This window comes from Taudactylus pleione, unplaced genomic scaffold (genome assembly GCF_031769625.1).
Source record: "Taudactylus pleione unplaced genomic scaffold, aTauple2 ptg000137l, whole genome shotgun sequence".
NCBI classification, from domain to species: Eukaryota; Metazoa; Chordata; class Amphibia; order Anura; family Myobatrachidae; genus Taudactylus; species Taudactylus pleione.
Genome location: NW_028284539.1, coordinates 1,215,686 through 1,233,302, shown reverse-complemented (window position 1 = coordinate 1,233,302; position 17,617 = coordinate 1,215,686). Strand labels below are relative to the sequence as shown.

Below are 17,617 nucleotides of genomic sequence, written 5' to 3'. Positions count from 1 at the left end.
CTGGGGAAACCGGTAGTGAGCGATTGGCTGGGAGGCTGGTGCACAGAGTCTGATCATTGTGCATCCTCTTGGACCTGATCATCTTTTAAAAGTGGGTCCTAGTCAGCTGTTCCGCGGTAAAATACGCGCCATAACGCGTATTTGCAGTCACTGAGTCAATATGCATTTTTATAGCATATGCGTTTTATTTTTGTAAAATTTGTGCGCTAATGGACCAGTACATGCATGATTTCTGATAATCGTGCTTCATTTTGTTTTACAACAATTTACCTTGTATATAGCATTCAGGACCATTTTCACATGGTACATAGGGCCTGATACCGTAAGGATCGCTTTTGTGATTGCAATAGCGATTACACATGCATTCTAACTATAAAGATATGGTAAAGATTGCATTCGCAATACCATACACAGCCTAACATAAGGATGCCCACTTTACCTTACACACATCCGTAATGCTTGGCAAGTCTGCGAAACCATCGGTAACATTGAGTACCATTGGAGCCTCACGCACACTTGCACAAGCTCTGACTCGGGAATTGCTAACCTCATCACACACAGTGAAGCCCAAGCTGCATATGGCAACACAGTGGCTAATTTATGCATGCCCCTTTAACAGCGTTCAAACCCCACTGGCACACCTGCGTTTTGCCTACCAACCCCTGTCACCACCCCCTAATGGTACTTCCTGTCAATCACTTTGCATTGAGTCTGCTTAGTCACTACAATTGCAGTCATGATCACTGTGGAGTCTTCACACACACACTACGATATGCATGCACCAAACGCAACCATCGCCCGATTGCGTGCATAATCACAATTGCGTTTGTTAGTGAATTAAGCCCATAGTACAGTGTGCTACTGGAAAACATTCAAAACACACTTTGAAAGCTCTGTTGAAAGTGAGGACAAAGTACAAGGCTTCTGGACCTCATTCAGAGTTGGTCGTAAGCGGCCGCTCGGTCGTACGCATCCGATGTTTCCAAACCACGCATGCTTACGGTTAGTTGTGCGCATGTGCGTACGAGACCTTGCGATCCAAAATGATGTTGATCGTATCGGCTTACGAGCAGGAAGTGGCTTCCGGGAGTTGATTGACATGAAATGCCGTTTGTGGGTGTTGACGGGGGTGGTGGTTTAAAAACGCAGGCGTTCCTCACCGTTTTCAGGGCGTTTCAGGGGCGTACATAAATTTCCTGCTACGACCGACAAAGAAGGCCGGAAGTAGTAAAACTTCACTCTGCGAGAAGGTTAGAGGCCTGGCTGATCGTACAGCTTGAGGTTGGGTATGTGCTCTCTCAAGCCCCAGAGTACAATTGATACTATCGAATGTGACTGATGTTATGTCTGATGTTTCTATTTTGTGCTACACAATGCAAGCAGCTAATAATCATTTGTTGTTGCTAATAACACTGCTAATTGGCTTGTAATTGATTCAGTTGCGTTTGCATTAGCGAATAATAAGAATAAATACATTTCATGGGGATGGCTTACTCTATGCGTTTTTTTGTTAATTTTTGGTGTAATTTGCACACAACACAAGTGGCTGCAACCAGCAGAAGAAAATTAACATACAGCGACTGACAACGATTGACTCGATCACTAGCTGCTATCACTCGCTAGCTAGAGGAGGTGCTTTGTTCATGTATGGGCATCACTTTGGTTGCGATCGCCCGACCGTGCGATTGTTTTTTTTTCTAATTCTCGATCGTTAGGCGTACGACCGAGCGGCCGCTTACGACCGACTCTGAATGAGGTCCTCTGTGCTTTCAAAGGTATTGTGTGTGCAAACCTTTTTACTCTTAGTTTATTTGTATATTTAATTTAATTTGTTTTTATTATTCATTTACAATATTTGAAGCCACATCCACGCTACTTCTCCAATTTGTGCAAAATTAAGATTCTTTTAGATTTTGTTTTGTCTTTTTTTCATTGTCATTGAAAATTTTTGCAGGGTTTATTTTTACTTCTGACAGCAATTGTATCTTATCAAATAATTTTAAATCCATTAAATCTCATTCTTTCTTAAGCCCCACATCCACTAGACGATCTACTCCCTGTCCAATCTCAAAACGATTTTCACTTGATTTTTCCCTTGAAATTTTATCTTTTAGTAAGAATGATTTGCAAACGATTTTTAAGCGATCAAGTGAAATTGACCTGCATGTTCAGTCGACGGACGAGACGATCAAACGACCAGCGGGAGCGCGCATCGTTGATCGTTAACGACCAAACACTGCACGATTTATGAACAATTTTTAAACAATTGAACGATAACGAAGTCGTTAACGTTCAATCACCTGCTAAAATCGTGTGGTGGATGCCCCCCTTTACTTTCATCACTGTCTGTTCTAGTATCCACTTTATTTTTATGTTTTTTCAAACTCTGTTTATTTTTGGACCCAGAGAGTCCGTAAAAAAAAAAGTGTTATATAACGAGGATTATTTCCTCATCCTAGAGTAGTAGTTAGTCTGTATTTTATAGGAAACATAGGCATGTTTCAGTTAATTGTGTAGTTTCCTACTTCTGACTTGAAAATCATGTGCTTTCCAGGTAAATATAATGGTGGAGGAGGCTTTATATATGTTTTGGGCAATTATAAAGCAGGGGTACTGTAATCAGTGTTTTTTCTCTTTGAGTGCCAGACATTATAAGATGAGCACTTTCCGGAGTGCCACCACCATTGCAACAAACATTATAATAGTATTATATGGGTAGTAATAATGTTAGTGGTTTCTCAGTACTTTTTTTTTTTTTAAGCTAGTTTGCTTATGTTAGGTTTATATTTGTAGTCTGGAGATGGAAGTCATCCTTCAGAATTTTGCACAGGATTTACTCAGTAGAGGCCCAGGCTTCACTGGGTATGCAGGCAACACCTTGAGAGTATCTATCAGACCAAATTGGTCTCCACTGTGAGGTACATAAAATCCTTTAGTGCCACATTGTGGTTGCCTACTCCTGGTTTAGAGCATTTTCATTTGCAAAGTCTAGGGCTGTGATTCTGGGGAAACTTCTTAAGGTGGGTACATACTAGGATGACTGATCAGCCATATGGCCAATCCGCCGTCCTATCTGATGATTGGTAACTGCATAAACACTTTCCAATTGTCGGCCAAATGTGTTGTACCTGACATCATAACTGGGTAGAGAATTGCGGGCTCGGTTTTCTGAAAACCGAGCCCACCCGAACTTCATGGATCTGAGCGCAGGCCCGGGTGTTCCTGCCTTGCTCGTATCCCAAATCAAGGCAAAACTTTATAATCCCAAAATCATATTCTCGTGGGTTTTGGATTCTATATAAGTCCCTCCTGCTGTGATTTCACACTGACTCCAGTCTATGTTAACGTGTCCAGTGACTGCTGTGCAGTGTGCATCCTCTCCACCTCTAGTGGCTGCTGCTGTGCTGTATCCACTCCAGTCCCTGCGTCCAGTGGCTGCTACTGTGTCCATCCACTCCCTGTGTCCAGTGGCTGCTGTGCGGTGTCCATCCGTTCCACCTCCAGTGGCTGCTGCTGTGCTGTGTCAATTCCAGTTGCCTTTGTGTTAAACTGTTAATATTGGACGGCTAGATTTACAGTACAGACAGATAGCAAATCATTGTTTATTATTTTTATAGTGCAGGAATTATAGTATTACTAGTCTAACTGTCACACAGTGGTGCTGCACTTTGACTGCGCAGGCCATGCCCCACAGGGATATAAGCAGTGTGACTCTGCAGTTATCTTTAGCAGAAAAAGTAAAAAAAAAATTAACAAGTTCTTTTTTTGTTTGTTTATACAACCCGTGCGCGCTCTCCCACAGTGCATTTGTTTATCTACATATAAAAGCATTGTCTCTCTCCAGGCAGAATTTTTTTTCTATTGTTTGTACTACGTCTGTGCGCTGTTCCCCAGTGCATTTTTCTTCATGTACAAATAAGTGATGTGACTACATGCAGTGTCAGTTGAGCTGTGAATTTAAAAATGTGGAAAAAATATTTTCTTCTATTGTTGTTTGTACAACATCTGTATACCTCAATATGGATAAAGATCATTTAGGAGAAGAGCAGAAGCAGCAACCAAATACTTGCGCTGAAGCTGCTGCCACCAGTCATCTTGGCAAATTCAATCTTAGTCCTTCAATGTCATATACAGCGAGATTTTGTACAAAAGGACTTATAAGGATTCTTTTGAGTTGTTTAATTGGCTGCAGTTCTTTTGCGCTTATTGATAACCTGTTTCATTCGCGTCATATAAAGCGTCAGGGCATCTGAAATCAAAAAATCTATATTTTACAGTGATAAAGAAAAACACCTATTTAAGACAAAGGCCCTCATTCAGACCCGCTCGAAAGCGCTATGCACTTGCAAGCGGGTCGATGGCGGGGCACTGCGCATGCGCACGTGCGCAAGCCCCACAGCGAGTGACAAATTCTCTCGCTCCGGGCTCGCTACAAACGGGGTGGCTGTTGATGTTGATTGACAGCTTGCCCCATTTTGTAGGTGGGGAGGGGGGGTGGCTGGGCAAATGGAGGCATTCCTGAAGGAACGCCTGCCATTTGTGTGCGGCCTTACTGATATCACTCGTGATGTCAGTAGTGAGCTTCCTGCTCTATTAGAGCAGGAAGCTCACTGGGGCTTGCGGCAGATGAGACCCTACCATAAGGGTCTTGTCACAAGCCCGATGGTCGAGATCGACCATTGGGCTGCAATCTACACCACCAACACCTTCATCATCAATATCCTCAATCTTGATCGGAACTATTCCTGCATCCAATTTGATAAGGCTAATTGAGTCCTCCCCTATCCAGGATTCTGCAGATGAATCTTTGAGCGCTAGGCCTGAAGCTGTTGCTAGTAGTAGTTTAAAAATCAATTGACTGTGTAGCAATCCTTTGAGAGAGGAAGCAAGTATGACAGCTGGCACCCTGTTGCACAGCAGATGACTGACACCATAACATATATGCTGGTATTCGAGCTGCGTCCAATATCCTCCATTACTGCAGTGGGTTTTAGACTGTTAATTGAGATCCTGTGTTCCCGCTTCCAATTCTTATCTAGATTCCACTTCATTAGAAAAGCATTTCCCCGCCTGTACATGGACATTAAAAAAAAAAATTGAGTGGCCTCCAAAATGCTATTGTGTTCACTGTCCACTTAACCACAGATATGTGGACAAGTGGTGCAGGGAACACTAAAGAGTTTTGACTGTGACAGCCCACTGGGGGAGTGTATTGCCTTCAGCAGCACCAACAGCTGCAGCATCTAACAAATGCCAGCTTATTCAGAGGCATTCTACTGTGTTTCACCGGCTTCACTAATAGGCCTACTGTTGTCAACCTCATAGAAAAACTCAGGGAAGTCTTTGCAAAATGGATTGCCCCATTTAGACTCTACTCAGAATTGTGATTTTTGACCACGCCATAGCATTACAGCTGTCTGATTTCGAGCACATCCCATATTTTGCTCACACAATCCATTTGGTGGTGCAGATTTATTTTGAAAAGTGACAGGGCCATGCAGGAGATGCTGTCTGTGGCCCAAAAAAGTTTGGGATATTTTTGACATTCAGCAGCTGCATGTAGAAGGTTGTAGCACCTGCAAGAACAGTTTAATTTTCCCTGCCATCAGCTGAAGCAAGAGGTAGTAACAAGGTGGAATTCCACCCTTTATATGCTTCAGAGGATGATGAACCATAAAAAGCAATCCAAAGCAACCCAACTAGCCATGACATAGGGGGAATGTACATTGCCTTACTCAAGCACAGTGCAGAATACTGTCCGTGTTGTGTAAGGTGCTGAAACCCTTTGAAGTTGTCACCTGTGAAGTGATTTCTGACACTACCAGCTTGAGTCAGGTAATAACCCTAATTCGATTTTTGGAAAATTAGCTTTAGAAACTGAATGAGGAGCTGAAATGAAGTGATTCTGCTAAGTATGTGGGACTTGTAGATCAAGTGCTTTATTCACTTCGCCAGGATCCAAGGGTTGAAGCATCTTAAAATTGGATCAATAAATTTTGGTGACCGTGCTTGATCCTAGGTTTAAGTCATACTTCGTGTCTTTGTTTCCAAAGGACACAGATCTGAAGAGATGCAGAGAGCTGTTGGCGTGCAAGTTATCAGCTGAAACTGAACATGACATGTCAACATCTCCTTCAGGTTCTACAACAAATGTGGCTGCTAGGAAAAAAAAGTAATCTTTCCTTAGAGACTCACTGATGATGCAGATGAGTCAACACAACATTTTGACATCTGTTCAAGTCTGAAAGAATTGCCTAAAATTTGTGACATGGCAACCTCTACAGTGACTCCATCTGATACGATTACCATTCACAGAATGGTTGAAGATTATTTTAATGACAGGCATGTCAGACAGTCCATTTGACTACTGGCAGGAAATAATGGAAATTTGGAGGCCCTTGCATAAACTGGCTTTGCTTTTCTTAACCTGCCCACCCTCCATTGTGTATTTGTCCTCAGAAATCATTTTCAGCACAGCCGGGAACCTTAAAAATTTGTAAAATATGATGTTCATTAAAATGAACTACAAATTCCACAAGGAAGAACTTTACTGACAATTACGTCAAAGTCCATAGGCACCTGTAATGGTGGATTCCAGCAGGGACAAATTAATATTGTATGAAAAAGTTGCACACGTATAATGAGGGTGTGGATGATAATGACTATGACCTCTTGCCTCTGTAGAGACAGTTTGTACATAGAGATCATTGCCAAGCTGCCTATTGGTAGCTTCTTTTGTGGGGGCCCAAACAAACCATTCACTCCAACCACAAGTTGGAGTGATTGGTTTGTTTAACTGTGTATGCTCTGTATAATATACAATCATAAGGGGTGGGAGAGCCCATGGACAATTCCATATTGCACCTCTTTTCTTTGCATTTTGCGCTGTTTGGAGCATTGTATAGATAAACATTTTTATAGTTTATTAATCTGTCATTCTGTCTTCCACTGCAGTGCTATTCTGTTTTCTAGATGTGTCATGTTTGAATTTGCAGTGCAACAGCTGTTTACATTTTCTGCATGCAGTTGATGAATGCAGAAAATGTCCAGACATTTTTTTTGCCCACAAACAGCATCTCCTGCATGCCCCTAAACCACGAAGTAGTAGCAGTGGAGCAGGGTCTGATGTAAATGAGAACATTTTCTCTGTAAACTGCTCCCCTCCTCCCTCATAAATTTGCTTCAGAATCCAAAAATCAAATTAAATTTACTACCAATCAATCTTTACTTTCTTTGCCTGCCTTCAATTACATACTTACTCCTTCTCTCTTGGGCCTCTTTGATTTTGTTAGTTTTTGATTAATTAAAACATGATTGGTTTCTTTCTATGGGGTTGAATAGTTTATTAAACTGCCAACATGCCTGTCACTGCAGTGCCATTCTCTTTCCTAGACATGCCATTTTGGAAGTTGAACTGCCACGTGTTTGTGCCGCATACTTTTTAACCAGAAAAGAAAACTTTATTAATAGCCGGGGGTTATTTACAATGGTTTGACAAGAAGTCAAGACATTGTTGCACTGCAGATCTAGAAACTCCAAATCAGCCTATCTTACATGAACAAATGAAATAATACAGATTAAATATTAAATAATTTAAGAGACTGACCCGCTGGCCTTACTACCTCCCTTCCTCCCTTTAAATTTGCTTCGGAATACAAAAATTTCATTTACTACCAATCCAAACTTCCTTTCTTTCCCTGCCTTCAACTACATACAATCTGCATCTCCCTCAGGCCTCTGATCTAGTTCTTGAATAATGAAAACATTCTTGGGTTCTTTCTATGGGGTCATATAGTTTATTAAACTGCCATCCTGTCTGCCACTGCAGTGCCATTCTCTTTCCTAGATATGCCATGTTGAAATTTGAATTGCCACATGTTTGTGCAGCCCACTGCTGTCACTTAGCTTAGCTAGTTTGCTCGGTGCAACCCTTTGGCCTAAACTAAATGAACACAATATTGTGAGCTGGGATATGGTGAAATTTGACTGGAAATTAATGTTATTGAGGTTAATAATACTTTAATAACAAAAACTAGCCCAAATTATGTGATTTTAACAGTTATCATTTAAAAAAAAATACAGATCGAAAACCAAACCCCGTGAGGTTGGTTGTGCAAAAAACCAAACATGAAGTTAATACAGATCCCAAATCAAAACATGCGGGTCAGCGCACATCTCTACAACTGGCTGGGCATTTACATGTGCTCACCCAATTATGCCAGTCACCGGTGGCATCTGCAGCAAGTGTACAATATATCTGCCATCAGTTGTGCTGCACAGCCGACACAATATGCATTTTGCTGGTACACACCCACCGACGCTCCCACGATATATTGGCTGTTCAAGTGAGTAGCCGATATATCACCCAGTGTGTACCTAGCATTAGTGGCATGTCTCATGCAACAAGTGTTCATAAAATGCTGTAAAGACACTATTTCAGAATAGGCTTAAAACTTTGAATGCAGTTATTGTAGTAAGGAATCTATATTTGCACCTCTATATACCCCTGCCTATACCTTCTAATATCCTACCTATAAACCTCAAAGGATGACGCTATATTGCGTTCGCAGTCATACAGTAAATAAAGACTCCAGACTTGGAACATGTGGTTCCAAAGCACAAAGTATTATTCAAGTAAAAGTACAGTCAGTTACATGCTATTGATCCATACACAATTCGGCGCAAAGGAATTATACAGACCCAAGTACAGTATACATACGCAGCGCTTTCTGGTCCAGATGTTAGGCATCAGCAAGAAACCCCTCGTCCCTCAGCGTTCAGCAAGAAGACTAAAAACCCAGTGTTTGAGCACACATATTTATACCCCCCCAGAATAGACAGGACAATAGAGAAGTTTGTTGCTTATGCCATTGGTTCCCAGGGGGGAAGCATCTGTTACAGAGCGTTTAACAGGCTGGTTCGAATAGACTCAACCCAGCCTCTAACAACTGGGGGTCTCTGCCCTCCTGCCCCCTGAATACTAACAGTTGTTCATATAATATACATTTTGTTGCTCAAAGTCTCTGCGGTCCATAAGTTGAGAATGCATGATGCGATCTCCACACCGATAACACCGGAATTCTGTTGAAAGAGTACGCATCAGTACAAAACCAAACATGGCTTACTTAGCATGAATAAAACCTTAGTTATCAAATATATTTCACAGCATTTATACTAACTGAACCAACTTAAATCTTATACCTTTAAAGCTTATTAAACCTTTTATGTGAATATGTAATGTGTAAGTATGCGGGGTGTGATGTAAAGACGCTAGTTAACTTGGGGCAGATGTGTGCGCATGAGGCTAACAACCAGCGTTTTCATACAGGATCTTATGCATTTGCTAATATGCGACTAGTTACCAGCGCAATTGTGTGTATTAATGTGTGTATGAGAAATGGTGCACTTAAATCTCACTTACTAAGTGAACACCTAGTAGTGTGGAATGCTGAGCCTTATAGTTCCACACGCCCCCCTCTCTCAGCAGCCCCCACCTTTCCCAGGCTCAAAAGAAAAGTCCTTTATTCCCCCAGACTCTTGTGTGAATGCAAATTAGCCCAGCTACAAGACCCAAACCTAAGATAACACTCTTGGCTTTGAAGTTATTTCATTGCAGGAAGCCTGCTAATGTAAGGTGTGTATTCAAGCCAGGCCACCTGGAGTGAGAGCAGACGTTATCCTGGAAGCTTATCTACACAGGCTAGTTGTCACGTGGCCATTTGCTCTGTTCAGCTAATGCAATCCAATTTTGACATACTGTAAAGCCATTTCTGAAATATATCCTTTAGGGGAATTATAATAATATACACTTTATCCAGAGCACCCAAACTATGAAAAGTCATGAAATGGGCTTTTGGTGAATCGCCATAATTTATGGCAATGGATACAGATGCAATCGCATGATGCTAATAGTATTATCGCCACATGTACTAAAGTGTGAGTTTATCTAAAATGGCGCTTAGGCGGCCATTCGCAAAATGGCATCTTGCGGCCAGTCGCAAGATGGTGTCGCTGCGATTCAATTTTAAACTGATCTTGTCTCAGCTAATAATCCAGCTTCGACAGTAGGCTGATTTCTGCTTGCATCTTTTTATGCTGTGAGCAGAAGTCAGATAAACAGAAACACACAGAAATGCCGATGTAAGCTGTTCCGGTGCGGGCTTGCGGATAATTCACTTGTGCACTACATGTTCAGTAAAGTACTGTATGCTGGCATATTTCATTGTTGTTAAATTCAATTAGCCGTAATTTAACATTGAGTAATTTATCACCCGGGGCTATTCAATCAGCCCCACTTGATGGGGTTATCTTTTTTGGTCTCATCGATAACAGTCACTTAACACCTGAATTTGTGAACTTTTCACAGGATTCCGTGTGTTAACACCTGATAACCTGAGTTAACGCATGTTAACCTGTTTATTTAACAAACACTAACACAGGTATCAGGAGAAAAAGGGAGCCTAATTGAATTGCCTCAGGCTATAAAGCCTGAGGCTACCTCCCTTTTTCTCCCTGATAATTTGTTGGAGCTGATTGAATTCCCCCCAAGTGTTCTTCAGGTACTGAAGAGTAGTAGTTATTTAGTTAAGCGCTGCACTTTGTTGTGTTGTGCATCTATTTATGCCCCAATTAGTGAATAGGAGTGAATCTACACAGAAAGAGAATTATATATTTGAGATATATTTATTGTTTTTGGCGTCACAGTGCTCCTGGAGTATTAACTTTAAACCCTATGCTCATTAAAGAGTATGTAAAATAAAAATGGCAAAAACAAATAGAGAAAAGAGATTGTAAGTGCCACAATAGCTCAGAGATGGGTTAAGTACAGTATTGCCAGTGTTCTGTATGTCTCTTTTGTATGGTATTATTAAGTTGCACATATGAGAGTCTTTCTGGAAATGGGGTGGTCTATAGTTAGTGGATAAATGTCAATGGGTGTCTACGTGACCTATAGTAAGTAGTGTTCAGGTGGGACGGTGTCCCGTGCCACCAGGTGCATCAACTTACCCTCTGTGTCCTCTATGCACACCTCCTGGTATGTGATGTCTTCCGTCCAGTCATTCCTGTTAGCTGATGTCCTGCGCCTCTTCTGGGTGCCGTGTTCTCGCGAGATCACGCTGCGCCCGGGCTCAACGTCCTTAGAAGCGGCTCCACTCTGTCTGCTGCCGAGGAGTCTTAGAAGTCCTTGTCAGAGTTAGTGGTGAGGGTGGGAATGAAAAGTGACTTCTGTCTCCACTGCGTTTCGGCCTTTGTAGGCCTTTGTCAAGGATGACAGTTGCTTATGGGGGGGGAGTCTTTTATCAGGCTATTGTCCAATCATAATAGAGTGGGTGTTTTCAATTGGTGGGACGGTGCTCCAGCCAAGTGTTTTGGCACACACACCTTTCCTGAATATTGATCTATTACAGATCTGGTACCTATCTTAATGTTTAACTTCTTAAGAGTCTGTTAGTTTAGATGCGATTTATGCAATGGGTTTATGTATATGCAATAGGTAGATGACACTGATGCTCACAATTGCTACAGTTCACCACAATTATTCAACCCATGGGATTATGAATATGTTTGATATAGACCTGTGAGTGGTGAATCTGAATAACCACCATCTGTGTTTAATCCTATGTTAATAGGCATACCCTCTTCTGGATAGAGGTATGCAAGGTGTCATTAACGAAATGGATGGGGTGTGTATAAATCTGTTATAGTTAGTAGTGGGTTGTTATAGTTAGCTGCAGAATCGGTGTGCAATCTATTCTGCTTGATTTGATCTAGATGTATTCCAACCATTCAGATGGTTCTGTGCGATAGGTCCCTTTTTAACACTTCCGATTAATGCATTTGTGTTAAACTCTATGTTCAAACCCCTTGAGGTTATTGTTTTTAACATAAAGATCCATTTAATTTCTGTTTTGTCTAGTGTGTTGGTGTGATCGCCTCCTTGCCAATTTTTTGACGGTTGTTCTAATCCCATAAATGATAAGCCAGATGGGTCCGAGCCGTGATGTTCTTTAAAGTGGTTCAATACACTGTGGTTGGTGTATCGTAACCTTATGTGCTCATAAATCCTACTCTTTAGGGACCTGATGGTTCTCCCTATGTATTCCAAACCGCATTTGCATCTTAACAGGTATATTAGCTCCTTTGTGTCGCATGTCATATCTTGTTTTATGTCATAGGATGTGTTGTTTGTGGTAGATGTAAATGTTGTGATCTTTTTTTCTGATTGATTTGGTTTGGTCGTTTTGCACCCTATGCATTTTCCACAATAGTGGAAACCTTTCGTATGTGTCTCCATCAATGTGGATTGTGTTCGTTTGTTGGGTTTTATATGATTCTTAGTGAGTTTGTTTTTTAGGTCCGGGGCTTTTCTATAAATCACATGTGGTATCTCAGTGAGTGATTTTTTTAGGTCATTGTCTTGCAGTAGTAGGTTCCAATGTTTTTTGAGAATTTGCTGGATGTTTTTAGATGCTTCATTGTATTGTGTGATAAATTGGACATTTCCTTCAATTTCTGATTTCGGCTTATGTATTACCTCTAGTAGTTTTGATGTGTCTGTCTGGCTACTTCTGTGAAAACTTGTTCTACCTGTTTGGTGTCGTATTGTTTTTCTAGAAACTGTTTTTTAAAGAGTTCCCCTTGTGTTAGATATTCCTCATGTTTTGAGCAATTTCTTTTTATCCGACTACATTGGCCCTTTTTGTATGTTCTCCAGCCATGCCCTATGATGTCCACTTGTTGCCAATATAAACCTGTTAACATCTACATATTTTCGATATGTCTTGGTATGTATCATGTTTTCCTGAATGTAGATTTCTAGATCTAGAAATTGGACTGCTTGCTGGCAGATATTCGTTGTAATTTTAAATTATGGTCATTTGTGGTGAAATGTTTTTTTAAATTTTGTAGTGATTCATGTGTGCTTTTTCAGATGAAGATTATGTCATCTATGAAGTGCTGCCATAGGATGAGGTGCTGCTCCGAGTCATGCCCACCCCATATGTACTCCTCCCATTTACACAGGAACAGGTTTGCATAACTCTGTGCCACCCTCGATCCCATTGTGGTGCCAGTCGTCTGTAAGTAGAAGGTGTTGTCAAACCATATGTAATTGTGGTGTAGTATAAATTTGATAGTGGATACAAGAAAGTCAGTCTGCTTTTTTGGTAAAGAATTATAAATGTCTAGTGCTGTATAGTCCTTATTGGTGTTCTATTATGGTGTATAATGATGTGAGATCACATGTGATGAGCCAATAGTCTGATTGCCATGTAATAGTTTAAAGGGTATTGATAATGTCTGTTGTGTCTCTGATGTATGCTGGCTGTTTTTTTTACTAAGTCTTGAAGAAATGAGTCTGTATATTGTGCTAGATTTGCTGTCAATGAGTTTTTGCCAGAGATGATGGGGCGTCCTGGTGGATTTAACTGATCTTTGTGGATTTTTTGTAAATGATAGATTACAGGTATGACAGAGTTTTTGTTCTGTAAGAATTCAAATTATTTTCTGTTGAGTATGGCTATGTCCACCCCGTATGAGAGAAGTTTGTTAAGTTGGGTTTGATTTTCCTTTGTGGGATTGCCTCTCAGTGTTTTGTATGTTTCCTTGTCTCCTAGTAGTCTTAGTGATTCTCCAATATGATTCTCCATAAGCAACTGTCATCCTTGACAAAGGCCTAGCGAGGCCGAAATGCGTTGGGGACATGCCACTTTTCATTCCCACCCTCACCACTAACTCTGACAAGGACTCCTAAGTCTCCTCAGCAGCAGACCGAGTGAAGCCGCTGCTAAGGACGCTGAGCCCGGGTGCCGTGTGGTCTCACGAGAACACAGAACCCGGAAGTCTCGCATCCCAGTCCATGCAGGAGAAGCGCAGACACAGATAGATGCGCAGGACATCAGCGAATGGTAACTACTGGACGGAAGACATCACACACCAGGAGGTGTGCATAGAGGATGTGGAGGGTAAGTTGGTGCACCCTGGGGGCACGGGATGCTACCCCACCAGAACACTACTTCCTATACCTCGCGTAGACACCCATTGACATTTATACACTAACTATAGACCACCCCATTTCCAGAAAGACTCTCATATGTGCCACTTAATACCATACAAAAAAAGCATACAGAACACTGGCAATACTGTACTTAACCCATTTCTGAGCTATTTTGGCACTTACAATCTGTTTTCTCTATTTGTTTTTGCTATTTTTATTTTACATACTCTTTAATGAGCAAAGGGTTTAAGTTAATACTCCAGGAGCACTGTGACTCCAAATACAATAAATACTGTATATCTTAAATATATAATTCTCTTTCTGTGATGATTCACTCCTATTCACTATTTGGGGCATAAATTGATGCACAACACAACAAAGTCCAGCACTTAACAAAATAACTACTACTATCAGGCTAAATACGCAGGAGTGGATACCCCACTAGTTAAGCAGCTCTTAAAGGTACATCACATGACTCAATAATTCCAAAAGAGCGCTATTGCATACATTCTAAAGAACTAGGTACTGAAGAGGTTTTTTTTTTTCTTATGTTAAATATCAGAATAAAACTCATTAACAGAAGATATTGAGTTCCTGGATTATGATATGTTAAATGCACAGGAAACTAGGCTTTTAAACCAATATGTTACAATACATATAAGGTTGGATGTACCAAGCTCAAAAATGCGATAAAACCCCCGAAAATGCAGTTTGGACTCAGTGGTAATGCCATCTGTAGATGGCGTTACCCAATAGAAGACTAAGGGCTTCATTTCTGGACTGGGAGGGGGATCCAATTGGATCCCTCCCAGCTCCCCCCTCAGTGCATGCATCTTTCTGTACATGCCAGGCAAGTCATGCTACATGGCATATTGAGCCTAGATGTACAGTATGAGGACACATCTGTAGCAGTCTGTGCACAGTGACATTGGTGTGAGTGGTGGGTGAAGGCTCTGCTGCCACCAGTCTGTATAGCATTGCTGGTCCCATAGACCACCACTGTCTCAGGGTACCTATACACCTATAACACCTCAAATAATTAAAATGGCGGCAGAAATGTTGGGTGAAGCCACAGACAACAACAAGTTATTTGTGTATATATATATATACAGTATATATATGTGCGCTCAATCAGGCAGCTGTTTCTGTCAGTCAGAGAGAACCTTGCTGCAAGTCTTCCTATATGTGCCAGGGCGTGCCAGGCTTATAATAGTGTTATTCTTTCCCTGAACATCATTCAATCGGCACCTGGATTCCCTTTGAGGGGCAGAAGCCTTTGTTCTTCCATCAGTTGATCTACAGCAGCATCTAGCAGCTAGCCAATCCTCTCTGGGAATCTAGATCTGAGAATCCCAGAGCAAGGCTACTCCACGTACAAACTTCACCCTGCGCTCTATGTTAGCAAACAGATATCCATTACCACCCGAGACATTACAACAACAGTCTCTCAGGAGAACAGATCTCCCTGAAGTGCCTTTGATACATTTTATTGCAGTACGCATAATGCTTATTTTCTGCAAATTTCATGACTACACCAGAGAGCGCCTGATTCTCACTCTTTCATAGATAAACAATACTTAGAGGGCGCAAATTATTTATATGTTTTTAGATGACACTAATCAATAATACAGAAATGAATTCAGATGTATAGTGACTCAAACTTGGTATTGATAGAATATCCAAAATTATCCCTGTATACAGATTTCTTTCACAATAAGCCAATCTTCTCTTTAATGGAAATTGGATCAATTCCGGTAAAGTTTATAGAGGATTCCATAGGTTCCAAAATAATTTTCTAAAAAAGACCCGTTCACCAAAAGAACACCCAAGAAAATGGCCCAATGGCCCACTATATAGCATATGGTAAACAATATATTAAAATTAATTTGTCAATCTGACATAAAAGACATGTACATTAAAAGTGCTTACCATTGTTTTTAACTGGAGGATGACAACATAAATCCTGCTGTTTTCCCTTACAGGGTAAATTTTGAAATAGGCAGGTTTCTCCCTTCTGATCAATGAATTAGATCCACAGCCCAACGCGTTTCATCCATTAGGACTTCATCAGGGGTATACACATCTTAAAATGAACGTAAATAGGGTGAGCTCAAATGGACATGTGGCAAAAATGTGAATATACAGATGTGTCCTCATACACCTTTCCTTTTTTTCTTCATTTGGCACAAGATGCCGTCATGGCTAAGATGCAATTAGATAGATCCAAATTTTTTTTCCTGCAAAAGAATTCATATAAAGTATCAGATTAAAGTAGCAAATTTTAAGAAAAATCACAAAGCGTGGATAATACACAGATTTAAAGGCATGGCAAATTTGGTGACATGGCAGGATTTTAGGAAAGGTGTATGTGGACACATCTGTAGTAACAAAAATTACCATACATACTAAAATTGAGGTTTGTATACAGTATAATCCAATAGAAAGCCGGCGAAGTATTGTCCCTAAGTAGGACCTATACATTAAAAAAATAATCATATGGTATAATCCCAAAAACAGTATCATAATTTATCTGACCTTTTCTATGCGACAGGCAAAATTAAGACCCTCTTATGGAATAATCATCATTATACATATTTTTGTGATAGGCTATAGGGTTCCATCATATAGTATCATTTTGCACTTATAATAACCCTATATAGGGCTCATCATAAAATGTTTAGAATATAACATTGAATTTACCAATTTGAATACATACAACATGGTTGAAATTCTATTACAGTCCAATTATAACAATAACATCATATGCCATTTTGCTCTTATGTTGTCCCTATATAAGCCTCATCTTAAAATGTCATTTTGCACTTATGTTGTCCCTATATAAGCCTCATCTTAAATTGTCCAAAAAATAACATTTCATATACCAATTTAAATAACAGTTGGAGACTATTACAATGAAGTTATCACAAAAACCAGATATGTACTGCAAGGTTTCCATATATTCACTTATCAACTGAGGACACTTCTCAAAGTGTCCCAGAATCAAGCTGTAATGAGGTATGCTCTCCTCCCTCCCTCATATCCTCAGCTAGGAATTATGTCACTTCCTGTTATGTGGTCCCCATAAATTAGATATATCTCCCTTTTGTACAATATTTACCAAGAGCTTAATTAACCCTGGGGCTGCTTTAATAAGTGTTAAAACTTTCTCCCTAAAAACCGGGGAAAATTACGGGCCCGCCTAATCCCATAGTGTTCCTGGGAGATTAACAGTTCCGGGTTAATGACCCAGGAACTGGTAAGCTTGCGTTCTAGCAGCCCAGCCTTACTTGCCGGAAGTGCGAGCTATGCGTGTCAACAATCCGGAAGCTCACACTTCCGGGATGGTATCCCAGCGACTAGTGTGTTTAACTTCTGTTGATTCTAAGTGGCTGAAAGTTCATGGTTGGTTGCCTAGCGACCAGTAAGCTTGCCTTCCAGCGGCCATAACTTAATCGCCTGAGGTAAAACCATAGTGGAGAACGGAACTGATTTGCATATCAGTGGTCATTTTACTGACTGCATATGATATAAATTAGTGCAGCCATTCTTAACCCTACTTCTTTCCTCCCATAGTTCCATACATTATGTTTTTGCTGTTGCGTTCCAGTAGCCTTTTTATTT

At 40.7% G+C, this 17,617-nt stretch overlaps 1 protein-coding gene across 17 annotated transcripts in view; it reads left to right on the top strand.

Annotated features, from left to right (window-relative positions):
* The window catches only part of PTPN3 (protein tyrosine phosphatase non-receptor type 3), a 753,142-nt gene that overhangs the window by 110,629 nt on the left and 624,896 nt on the right, over positions 1-17,617 (top strand). Inside the window, exon 1 of one of the 17 annotated variants that reach the window (XM_088473606.1) lies at positions 12,996-13,079. The exons of the other annotated variants lie outside the window; for them this stretch is intronic. The gene's annotated coding sequence lies outside the window, so the exon portion shown is untranslated. Of the gene's footprint in view, positions 1-12,995; positions 13,080-17,617 lie in introns of those variants that run through there. 17 annotated transcript variants of the gene reach the window in all.